Genomic DNA, 12692 nt, shown 5'->3' on the forward strand with positions numbered 1-12692 from the left:
TGCGTGGGTTCTTCACCGTTTCTCTGTAATTCTGCATAAGCGTGAATTATATTTTGTTGGGAACTCCACTTTCACTTGACATACATTGTAATATACCCATAGCTGTCTTTAATATTATTCCCCAAAATGCAAATAAAGCCCTCCAGCCATGCTCATTAAAACAACATAGCTTGACTTTTGCACCGTCCTTGTATAAACAGTTCACATTACACGGCGCAGGCCTCACAATCACCATCGCAAGAGTCACATTCAATTGAGCAGAATTGCACCCACACATAAAAGCCATCATTGTTCTTGAGCCAAAAAGCAAGCCCGACTTACTGTAATGGGTGTGATCCACAGAGGAAGTGATGTGCGGGCTCAGCTTCAGCATCGACTCCAAGAGCACATGGATGACAGACTAAACAAAACACGCACACACGTACGCCACCGATGCCCCACCCTGAACCTGACCCGGGCCACAGCCGGAGGCTCACGCAAGCGGAAAATGTGGCCTTGGAAGCGTCACTTCCGTGGGGCTAGCTTCACGGATTCTGCACCCGTAACCCCCCACGCCCTCTTCGCAGGGGTAAGACAAAGAGGTAGCAAATGGGAACATAATGCTATTGCAGGGAGGGGGGAAGAAGGGGGGTGGGGGATGCATAAGCCTCACAAACAGATGGGCTCGGTCTCCAGGGCTCGGGATGCGCTGTCGCATGTGTGCATCATATGGGAAACGCCATCATCATCATCATCATCAGAGCATGGGGGGGGGGGGGGGGGGCAGAATCTCGCACATGCTCAGAAGCCTAATTGACTTTTAGCTATCAAGGATGTCCTTTTAAGCCCAGACGCCGGGTGTTTAACAAGAGCCGCCCCCTCCTCTTGATATTAAGTAATGAGAAGAAGACGCGCCCTTCTTCCTCTCCTCCTCCTCTGTAACTGAGGTTCAACATTTTAATTGCTTTCTTGCCTCCGGAGGAAAGGTGGGGTTCGGCATCAACAAGATGCAATCAAAGCAAACAATCCCAAATAAATGAGGGTGATCAAAGCCGAGCCAATTTACACACACCGTAATTGACTTTTCGCCTGCAGCGAGCAGAAGCGAGACGCTTTGATGACATTAAAGGTGCCGTTAGCCAGAGAGAGAGGAGAGAGGAGACGCGACAGCGAGTCTTAGTGACGTGTGCTGGGTGTGATACATTGGAACCTCTAAAGTCAAAGGCCCCGAATTTCACACTATAGGGAGTTGAACCAAAATGTTCTGGAAAAATATGCCCCAACTTTGGAGTTCAAAGCCTCATCATGTAAGAGGTCACTCGAGACTTCAGCTCGGTGGGCATCTAAAGCACGTTTCTTCTGAAGGGCTTCTGTACGGAGGAGCTCCATAGTTTTCATATCAGAATAGTGTTTCTTTTCATTTGTTCTCATTCTTAAATTGCATTATTCATATTAAATTTAACTAAAGTTAATTTAAAAAAATCTAAAATAAATGTATCTCATTTTCTGAACAGTAGCATATATAATAATTGAATTCTAATTCCATATTCAACCAATTCTTTGTCAAAGTTTAAATGTGTAATTAAAAAAAAAAAAAATAACTCAAGATTTTCAAAATTGTATTTTCTTTCAAATGTATTTAGTTACAATGAATCATAGCTTTGCATAGTAGAGTTTCAAGTTGCACTTACGGATGTAGCGCCCAACTGTATTTACTGACATTGGTTTTTTGAAGTGTCCCTGAGCCCACGTGATGATACCCTTGACACAATGATGTCAGTTTTTGATGCAGCTGAGGGATCGAATGTCACGGGCATTCAATGTTGGTTTTCGGCCTTGCCACTTACAATTTTCTCCAGATTCTCTGAACCTTTTGATGATATTATGGACCGGAGATGATGAAATCCTTCAATTCCTTGCAATTGCACATTGAGGAACATTGTCCTTAAACTGTTCGACTATTTTCTCACACACTTGTTCACAAAGAGGTGAACCTCGCACCATCTTCGCTTGTGAATGACTGAGCAATTCAGGGAAGCTCCTTTTATAACCAATCATGGCACCCACCTGATCCCAATTAGCCTGTTCACCTGTGGGATGTTCCAAACAGGTGTTTGATGAGCATTCCTCAACTTTCTTTCTTTGTCTTTTTTGCCACCTGTCCCAGCTTTTTTGGAACGTGTTGCAGCCATAAAATTCTAAGTGAATGTTTTTTTTGCTAAAAACAATCAAGTTTATCAGTTTGAACATTAAATATCTTGTCTTTGTAGTGTATTCAATTAAATATAGGTTGAACATGATTTGCAAATCGTATTCTGTTTTTATTCATGTTTAACACAACGTCCCATCTTCATTGGAATTGGGGTTGTATATTCAAAATTCTCCTCTTTATACTTGTATAAAAGTTATAGGAATGCTAAAATGTTGAAGCCTGAAAGCCAAATTAATTTACTTTACATTAGCCCCAATGAGAAATTTGTTTTGAAATTAGAACAACTGAGAAGTCATCTCGTAGGATGGCTACCAATCGAATCTTCCACATATGCCTGAAGTACATACTTTTTTCATTAGGACTCATGAGTAATTCAGTCTTAAAAAAAAAAATAAAAAATGGGGGAAACAACCTCCTAAATCTGCTCTAAAATTAAATGGGTTGCTCCTGTCCATGCATCACAAAGTTAAGTCGTTTTTGTGTCATCCCACTCAGTACATTAGTTTTTATGAACTACTGCTGGCACACAGAAAACCCATGTATAAATCTTATAGAGTTGCCCGGGAGTGTTAATAAATCCATTTATGTGGGGAATTTGCCTTAAAAAGGGCAGTGTAGCAGACGCATTTAGTTTTACTGTCAGCCTTCAAGGTCAGATTGAGGAGCAGAGAGCAAAGAGAAACAAACAAAGCCAAATTTCCTCATTTGTTTGTATGGACAAAGAAAAGCAGTTGTACGCCTAATTAGAGTGAAAGCGACTCGGGTGTATTATTACACTGCTTGACAACACAGCGAGGGGGGGGGGAAAGAAGACGTGTTCTTTTTGAAAGGCGCCTGCCGCATTCTTTGCTGCTTGGAGAACTTTCTAATTGGTTCCAGCAGCTTCTCAGGGGTGTTTAAAAGAGAAGAAGAAGAAGAAGAAGAGTGATGCCTTTATCGGAACTCTTCCCACGAGCGAGATGAACTCATCGCACGAGTTGGTAGGGAAGGCGAAGCAGTGCGATAAATGCATCCACAATTACTTGTGATTATAGCAAATTACAGTAGACTTGAAATGGTTACAGGGCTCTCATTAAAATGCAAGGACATTTCTAAATCTCAACCTTCCAAAAGTAAATCACAAGATTTTGGTGGCCTTTCAGACTTTTCCAAAGTTCGTATTCCAATTGTATTTCATTTTTTTTATTTATATCATGTTAAACCGAAAACTGTGTTACATTTTACTTTAAACTGTTTTTTATTTGCTATTTTATATAATTATAGACTTGTTAATTTTTCCAATAACTTTTTCAAAGATTTTTATTTACTTTAACTTATTTTAATTTATACAATGATACATTTTATAATACTGTTGCTGTTTTTTTTTTTAAGTTTATTTTATTTTATCCAATGATTTAATATCATCATTTCTATCATTTCTCTCTTTCTTTCTATCACTTCTTCAAATTATTAAATTGTTTATATATATAATAATTTATATAATTAAACATTTATACAGTACATTCATATACTGTACACGGCATATTTATAAGCTGTGTATGCAAGCAAACCTTTGCAGGCTGTTTTCACTTTATATTTTATTTATCAGTGACATTTTTTTTCTTCCCCACTTTTGCTAAAAGTTTAGAATTGGACGAGGTCTGCGCTCTATTCAGAGACACTTTAGAGAAATTCTTCTACTGCCTTATGGTTCTATTAGTGATAAATCACTGGTGTTCATTGAAACCCCAGCATATCATCGCAATACATTATATAAAAATGTACATCACTATAGTGCTAACAAATACATGACGGTGACTCCACTAGCCATTTGACTGAATGGTACTAAACATGATTCCTTTATGATGGCAATTGTACCAAGTATGGCATCTTATGATGTGAACGGTGCCAAATGCGGTTCCCTATGTGAACCGCTGCTGTTGTTGCTTTTGCGTGTGACCTACGCCGAACCTCCGACAACCAAAAGAAAGCGGCGCGACCATCTGTTGTGTTCTGCCGTCGTCAGGCGCAAAAACATCAAAACAGAGCAGTCGTGTACGAAAGCACAATTCCAGATGTTGCCATATAGAGCGGGCGACATCAGTGAGTTTGGAGAAAGCCTTATATGGGAGCGTGGTGGTGACTAAAAATGGCTCCTTGAAGGTGAAATGGCCGTCGAGCTGATCTATGTTGTGTTGTGGATTATCCCTGCATGTATAAACATAAACAAAGACCGTCTCCGTGGCGACAAACTATTCCGTCAAGGCGGTTCAGGACACCTTGGCCTCGGCTTGTGAGGAATTATCTGGCATTTCAAATGGATTAAGCATGAGCGCTTGCAGCAGCGGTGTTATTGATAAAAGAATGTTCTCGAGGAGGACAGCTGGCGATTCGGCAAACACACACGCACACGGGCGGCCCGTTTCCATCCACGCTTCTTGGCTTCGACAATGAGGGCGAGCGAACATCCGCTCCCGGAGAGCCGACAGCTGCTGACGGAGATGCTCTTTGTCCATTAATTGGAATTTAGGAGCGAGAGGTGGAGACGTTAAATGAAAAATGACACACTCACGCAAATGTTTGTGTATTCAAATGGAACGTCTTCACTCTACTGTACCGACAATTAGGTATAGTACTTCAGGACTCTATTTCATCGTACAATATACACGAATGTACACTATCGGGCTACTGCCTCATGACGGGCGGCACCACAAGTTTCCTCAACGATACGATACCATGTAAAACAAGGGTCTGATATTGCCGATATTGATACCAATAATTACATACGAAACCAAAACACTACAATTAGGCGGTTTTCTTAGCGAGATGATATCAAGTAAAATAGAGGCAAGTATCGTTGATACTGCTCTCGGTACCAATACTGATACTTACATTTTAATTAGTCATTGACATTTCACTTACCGATACGAAACCAACTAAAAAAGACTTGAATCAACAAAAATGATGTAGATAAAAATACTGATCTCACTAACTATACTTTTTAAAAAAAAAGAAAAAAAAAACTAACTAATAACAGACGCTGATCTAGATGTAAATACTACTATTGATATTTTAAAAAATCTGTTTTCCTTACCCATTAGAAACCAAGTAAAACATACTGCAGGCTGTTGTCACCCAAATAAATATCAATACCAATACTGAGATCAATAAATAATGAAGTAAACCTTTTTAAACTAGGACTGGTCAGTCTCCTTACCGATACGATACAAACCAAATGGTGGCTGGTGTTGAAGATACAGATATAGATACCAATACTTACATATTTATTAAAACTGTGTTGGGCAATTCCCTAAACGCTATGATTAGTGATGTGCGGCTCAATACTGAATTATCGATGCCTCTGATACCAGAATCGATTCTCTAGTCAAAATGTCAACACAGTATTGCGCAGTGTATCATTAACAAGAACACAGTGGAAAGGAACTAAACTATTGAGATCTTATCTAAATGATCTGCGCAGTTGATGGTGACTACATTTCTATCCGCTTGGGGAAGTGTGTATAATGCGTACGCATGTAATAATTAGGTGTATTTGGACAAAGTGTCGGTATGGGATCTGTATCGTCGAGAACCATCTCGAGTTTTACTGAGTATCAAATAGGAAAGGAAATCGCTGGTATCGAACATGACTAGCGATGATACCAAGTCAAATAGAGGCTGATGTTGCTGATATCAATACTAGTATCAATACAAATACATGTTGAGTAAAAGAAGATGAAACAATATCATTGCCAATGATATTATATCTATTTTTTTTACATTACTGACAAAATAGTTGAAAACATTGCGTAAACGATAACTGATAATAATCCTCCCATTTCAAATTGACAGCTTCATCATTATAGCATGTAAATACAATCACTCAAACATGTAGAAATGTTTTTTCTTATAAAGTGCTCACATTGAAGTCACTTCATACTGGGTCAGCTTGTGTTACCTTAGCTTATGAGAGTTTTCATCATGAATACATTTGCACTTTTATACATTTGTACAAAAATATTCTGTATTGATACGCACACCACAATCTTTTCCAGCTTTAATGTAGGTCTGCACTACACTGCGCAGGTGTAACCAATGGAGTAAGTCGTGAGTGCATATAGCTTATAAATATCATTCCAGAGCTACAAACGGTGTTGCCAAGAATTGTGATGTCGTAAAAAAAAAAAAAAAAAAAAAAAAAAAAAACAGAAGTATAGGAGGGTGAGTCCGAGCAACTGCAAAAGCAGATGCTGGAGTAAAGAAGTGACGCGCACAATAGTTCGGTTACTTTGCATAATACTGAATTTCTTACGACATTATACTAACTGCATGTGCCCAGAACAAAGCTTCTTGACTAATGTAGGTATGGAACTAAATCTAGATAACAGCCTGCCATTTTCTTTCCATTTCGCTTTACCGGATTTCCCGCACTTGGATTTAGCGGCAGTCCACCAAAATCTCGTTTCTCATTGTTTCGCGCAAGGTAATCCTTGTTTTTTTTGGGGGGGGGGGGGGGGGGGGGGTTGTTGAGAAATCGCTTTACCAACAGGTTGCGGGCCAATTTCAAATTCCCGTGGGGATTTTTCTATTTATGCTTTAACTCTTCCACAACTCATTTCAGACAATTCAAACAGTTGAAGTCATAATCTGTTTGAAATCCCGTGATAATCCAGTATTAATACTTGTATTCCAATGCTATTTTGTATAGATCTGACCAAAGCAAAACTTCTTCACTAATGCTGCAAATTTGTTACTGCAAAGCAGAAGTCAGTAAAGGTACAAACAAGACTGAGCTTGTTTTTTTCCCCCCCCTCCACATCCTGTTTCCTTCACTTCAAATCGATTCCTCCCCTCCTCACACAACACTTACGATTAATACTTTGCAGAACATTTTCAAGCCAGAGCAGAGCCAGAACTGTGCATCAATGCATTTGTGCATCCAAAGTGTTTATATGTAGGCTGTCATCATTTCCATAAATTAGCATTCAAGCATTAGGGGATATAAAAAGAGTTGAAGTGTGGCTGCAGCTGTATTTGGGTTTATGCATGAGGATTTATGTCCTCACAGTCACCTCAGCCTCACTAGCTTGGTTAGTCTGTAAAGTGGAGATAAAAGACCTGCTCTTAATTTGTATAAACTTGCTGCCAGTGGGTATTTCGCTCTCGCTCTCTCGCTCGTGCTCACTCCCTCACTCGTTCCCTCTCGCTCTCTATCAGATCTTACCTGCTTCCCCATGGTTGCGGTGCTAAGTGTTCCTCCCTGGTGGATAGCGAGCTGCGAGAGTGCAGGCGGTAGGCAGCAGCTGCTGTGATTCCCGGAGGTAAACAAGGCGGGAGGTGGAAGGTGTTCTGCCTTCGCTGTTGCACACTCCCATTATCGGGGGGGGGTGTGCACACATACTTGGCTGTCATCTCTGCTGCAGGTTTACACAGGAGCATGAAGAGCCGCCGAAGGGGGTGAAATGCTTTAAGTCTTTGGTGGGGAAGAACAGCAGGCTATCACAACCTAAACATGACCAAGCACATCAGTCGAAAATGTTGGAGCATTAGCTCAATACCTGTGAGAAACATAGAGATAACCTTTATAAATGTGTTATTACTAATGGTGTGTATGTGTGTGTGTGATATTGATGAAAACATACTTGTGAAACTCCAGTATGCCAAACCTGTGACATGTAAAAAAAAAATACATAAAAAAGGTAACTTTTATAACAAATAATATCTATGATTAAGTATTTAAAATGAAATTAAGATGAAGTCTTACTGCTTGCAACACACAGCTTCCATATTCTTAATGCATTTTCTTGTCTTCTTCATTCTTCTTATTACCCGTTGTTGATGTCAGATACTAATATAATGTCCTAAAGAGCACAGGAAAGAAACAGAGGCTAAATAGGTAGAGGAAAATGAAGCTCAAGCCGAGAAACCGCTAGTAGCCAGCAGTTTTGGCAGACACACACACACACACACACACAAACAGACACGCGCGCACAAATCCCACGCTTGCAATAATGACATCACATTTAAGGAATCTGCTGTTCATCCCTCAAGATTGGAAAGTCAGAGCGAGCGTTCCAACGGTCACAGACCATAATTGTAGACTCACAAACGATGCACTCACCAATTAGTCCGTCTGATCTTTTTTTTTTTTTTTTTAGTAACAGCTATGGAATCTTGTTCAAAATTAGTAAGGGAATGAAGGAAAATAGTCTGAGGGATACTATATTTATTTCTAAAGGACAGAAGCATATTTTTATCAGATGCACACAAAATAAAAATAAAACATCTCACAGTTGATTTCCAATGGGAAATTATTATTATTTTTTTTTAAATTGACAGTGGTCTGTCCACTCTATTATATTTGAGATCATCATCTCGTGAAAATATTATGTTCTGTGTGGTCTGTAAGCTCCCTCCTACAGAACCGTCTGGATCCATGTTAGTTTTGGACACGGGTGCTGCAACGCATAGCGCAGGCATGAAAATGAATAACCACACTTCATGAAATGTGAAGCCGTCACCGCGTTAGCCGCACATGTTCCTTCTGCGGTGTTTGTGACTGCCACTTGGGGGGTACGCTTATCTGGATTTATTTATTTTTTTTCCCATTTATCCAGTTGCCGAATGGGAATACACCAACGCAATCATATCAAATGCACCGCAGTCTTTAGTTCTTATCAATCAAGGCGGAGGATTTTGGCGCTTTGGGGCGATATCGCTGCATGGTCTGCTGCCAAGGAACACTATTTGCATTTACTACTGAGCTTAGGTGAGTTGGAGCCTATCCCGGTTGATTTTGGGCAAATATAGAGTCTTGAATGAACCTAAGATGCATGTTTTTTTCAAAGTGGAAGGAAGTCGGGAGTACCTGGAGAAAATGCACTCAAGCAAGGGAACGTAAAAACTTCACACAGAGATGTTCCTACGGAGATTCGAACCAGATTCTTCTGACTGCATGGGAGACATTTTAAACACCACTTAACCGCGCTAACCTTGACAAACGTGGGAGGAATCCTGGGTACCAGCGCGGGAATAACAGGCATACTCCGGCCCTCGGAGCCAAGAAACTGTGAAGCAGACGTGCTAACCGCTAGTCTACCGTGCTGCCTGCACAGGAACACATGGGCGTTTAATTAAAGGGAACGTTTGACTGAATGTCCTCGGAAAGGAAGCCAAGTGCGAGGAAGCCTTGTTGTAGTCAAGCAGGCTGACATTTGGAAGTATTCTTTTGAAGCACCTATGCGTCGTAATTAAGTCCGTCCATCTTCTTTAATCTCAATACCGCTATTGTTGTGCAGACACATTGCTCTAAAGAGAGTACTGAGGCAGATCTCCCTTCACTCTCAGACATCCATCAGGTAACATAATGGCCGCCTGGAGAGTCGGCGGGCTTGATGAGCACTTTTTCCCTGAACCGCGATTGCAGCGCACGCGGCGGCTCAGGCTAGCTAGCTGTGCTGACTCGGGGCTTTTGACACGGCGTGGGCGAGCGGAGAGAGACGGTGGGCGGCGTAACCGGAGATGACCTGCCGCAGGTCACGGCGGAAGGCGGACCATTATGACTCATGGAGAACATTTTTTTGACATGACCCGGTATGGAGAAGTGAATGAAATGAATGGAGAACTGGAGAGGAGTTTGAGAAGACGTTACTACAGTAAGTAGTACAAATGCATTGATGTGTTATGGAAGTGCTCAATTTTGATTTTGTACTTGTGTCTAGCCATTCTCTATATAACCTGTCTGGTTGCCAGCCAATCACCAAGCACATGTAGACAACCAACCATTCACACTCACGTCCACATTCTATGGCCCACTGAGGGTGAGCAAAGTTAGTTAGAAAAGCTCTTGCAAATCGGTACGACGTGCATTATTCAGCTTTGCGGTCAGAAGAGTTCTTTCGAAGCCAATGAGAATGTTCGTGGAGGTCTGAGGCTTGGCGAGGTGCTAGTGAAGTCGAAGTGAACTAATGTGCTTGAAGACTGGCAAACGCAATTTGTCAGCATCTCCAGTAACAACAACTGAGCGTTCCAGTCATAACAATCAATACTGTACGCCTATTTGGAACCATCAGTACGATCCCATTCCAGTTCTGTGGGAACAATGGGTTGTTCTTTTTTGTTTTTGCGAACAATCCAAGAGAGGAAAGCAGTTTTGGAAATTGGAGGGACTTTTTCACAGTCCTGCCTTTGTGGAAGAAGATGAATGAGCAGTTTGTTTGCTCCCACTGCAGGATTCCATCATGAAATCAACACGTTTTAATGTTAGTTTGTTTAGATGGGACGCTGATGATGTTCCTACTCGGGCCGCTTGGGTTTTGATGCATACACACACAGCACATGTTCACTCAATCTGCCTGAACTTGTGCTCACTTTAAAATGTGCAGGTGGCTTTGCCGGGAATTTTTGCTGATTCACCAAATTCCTTAATGCCGAGAGGAATAGAAGAGGCGGGAGTGTAATTTAAGTTCATCCGTCATCTGTCCTAAACAACAACTGGAGCAACGTTTGCTTCTTTTTTTTTTTTTCCACAGGAATGCGCTCAGCTGTAATCATTGCCAAAGGAGGCCTCATTATTAACTGCAGGCTTTTTTGTTTAGAACTTTCATCTTTTTCGGGCCCAAGCCCCAGGACAGGAAAAGGCTCACCCCGCACCCCCCCTTTGTAATAAGGCTATTATTATTATTATTATTATATTTTCCGTAATATTTTTTTTTCACCAAAATTAAAAGGCTTTTGTATTTTTGTAGTATTTATTGGTCTCTCAGTATCTCCGATCAAGGCAAAACTGAGTACACGTTTATCATGTTGTAGTGGAGTGGTTAGCACTCCCGCATCACAATTCTGAGGTTCTGGGTTTGAATCTCAGCATCTTTGCCCTATTTTTGCATTTTCATTCTCTGCAAGTGGTGGGCAGAGCATGGTGGCAAAGTTGGATGATTTACTGCAAATCTGTACCTAAACATGTTAAACATGTTGTCTGACTTGTTTAAGACTGAACTCAACATTAATATAAAAACATTACATTACATTATTATAATAGTGAACAGAAAATCTTAGCTAGATCTTGTTGTAGATAGATGTATAACCAAATAATAGTCCAGTGAGTGTACACATCTTAAAATTGTTTAAGTTAATAATAGTATCATGCTCAAAATAATTAAGAGTCGTTATGAATTTTTTTTTGTGATACTCTTGTTTTAAAGTGAAAGTTCTGCCACAGAAAAAAATGTGTGTCCTGAAAAATTAAACCATGTTTAATGTGAGTGAATATATTTGAGCTATATGCTAATTGACTACATAGCAAATAAAAACATGGAGCATAATCTGTAGCTGTCTTATAAAGTAACATCTGGATGTTATGATATATTGGACAAATAACGCAAAGTAACGTGTCCTGTTTTTGACTGTGCAGGGTTGTGCTGCTAATACAATCGAATGCAGTGAATCATTCACTATGCAGCCTGTGACACTTTCCAATCGAGCGACATTGATCTGCTGCCTGCCCCTCGACACATCCCCTGAATCCACACTGCACATCTGCACGTGTTTATATGAGCATCGGGGGGAGGAAAAAAACAAAACAAAAACCTCCTAGCACAAAGCTGTTGTATGTTTGGAACAACAAAAACCATGTGTGCTCCTCGCACACAATCCAGGACAATGATCGTACTCAATGTGGTCAGCGTAAACGATGAATAGATTTTTGCAGAAGGTGTCCAATAGCTTAGCCCGAGGAGCTGCACGGATATTCATGGCAGCGCCAAGGTGGATGGCGACCGCGGCAGAATGAATGTGAGAAAGTTGATCCAACACAGCGTGGCAGACGACGAGAACCGGCTAGCTAGCTAGAGAGTAGGCAACTGGTGACGGCCACGGCACAGCGAGGGATCCTGGTTCGAGCAAGCCATTAAAAAAACTTTTTTTTTTCCAGAACAGCACAAGAAAGTAACGATTAGATTCTGATTCATAAGTAATTCGTTACTGTCAACGCGAATAATGAATTGAGATTTAGAGGACGAGTGGGAGCCCTAGAAAATATGTATATTATACCAGCATATCATTTGTGAGAGAGACCACCGTTTGGATAAACTGATCTCACAATGACAGCAACGAAATCAAAGTGAGGATGAATTGGCACTTACAATGATTAGATAAACAATTGAGATGTTCAAGGGATTTGAAGGTTCAAAGATTTTGCATACATACCACGGCTCAATTGGAGCTCCTGTCACACTTGACCTTGAGACAACATGGCATGGTGACTCACTTCCTTATTGGACTCTCAGCCACCCCCTCCATTCTTTTTTTCTTTTCTTTTTTTTTTTAATGCAGGGGGTGACCTTGGACATCTCCTCGCATCCAGCTGCTCCTGATGCCAGCCTGCCAGCCAGTGCATGGCACGCCTGCTGGGAACAGTGGCAACTCTCGGGCCAAAAGGATCATCTCCTTGATTGTCTATCAAGGCGCTGCGACGAGATAAGATTTTAGAAATGAAACATTCACGTCTTGTGAAGAGGTCGCT

General features: G+C 40.9%; 1 protein-coding gene across 3 annotated transcripts in view; it reads right to left on the bottom strand.

The window, feature by feature from the left end:
* The window catches only part of mid1 (midline 1), a 35608-nt gene extending 27925 nt beyond the window's left edge, over positions 1-7683 (bottom strand). For 2 of the 3 annotated variants that reach the window (XM_061792513.1, XM_061792510.1), the window contains exon 1: positions 7395-7683. The gene's annotated coding sequence lies outside the window, so the exon portion shown is untranslated. Of the gene's footprint in view, positions 1-321; positions 475-7394 lie in introns of those variants that run through there. The other variant, XM_061792516.1, reaches the window with a different exon arrangement.
* Between the last annotated feature and the right edge of the window lie 5009 nt (positions 7684-12692).

Source organism: Phyllopteryx taeniolatus, chromosome 12 (assembly GCF_024500385.1).
Source record: "Phyllopteryx taeniolatus isolate TA_2022b chromosome 12, UOR_Ptae_1.2, whole genome shotgun sequence".
NCBI lineage: Eukaryota > Metazoa > Chordata > Actinopteri > Syngnathiformes > Syngnathidae > Phyllopteryx > Phyllopteryx taeniolatus.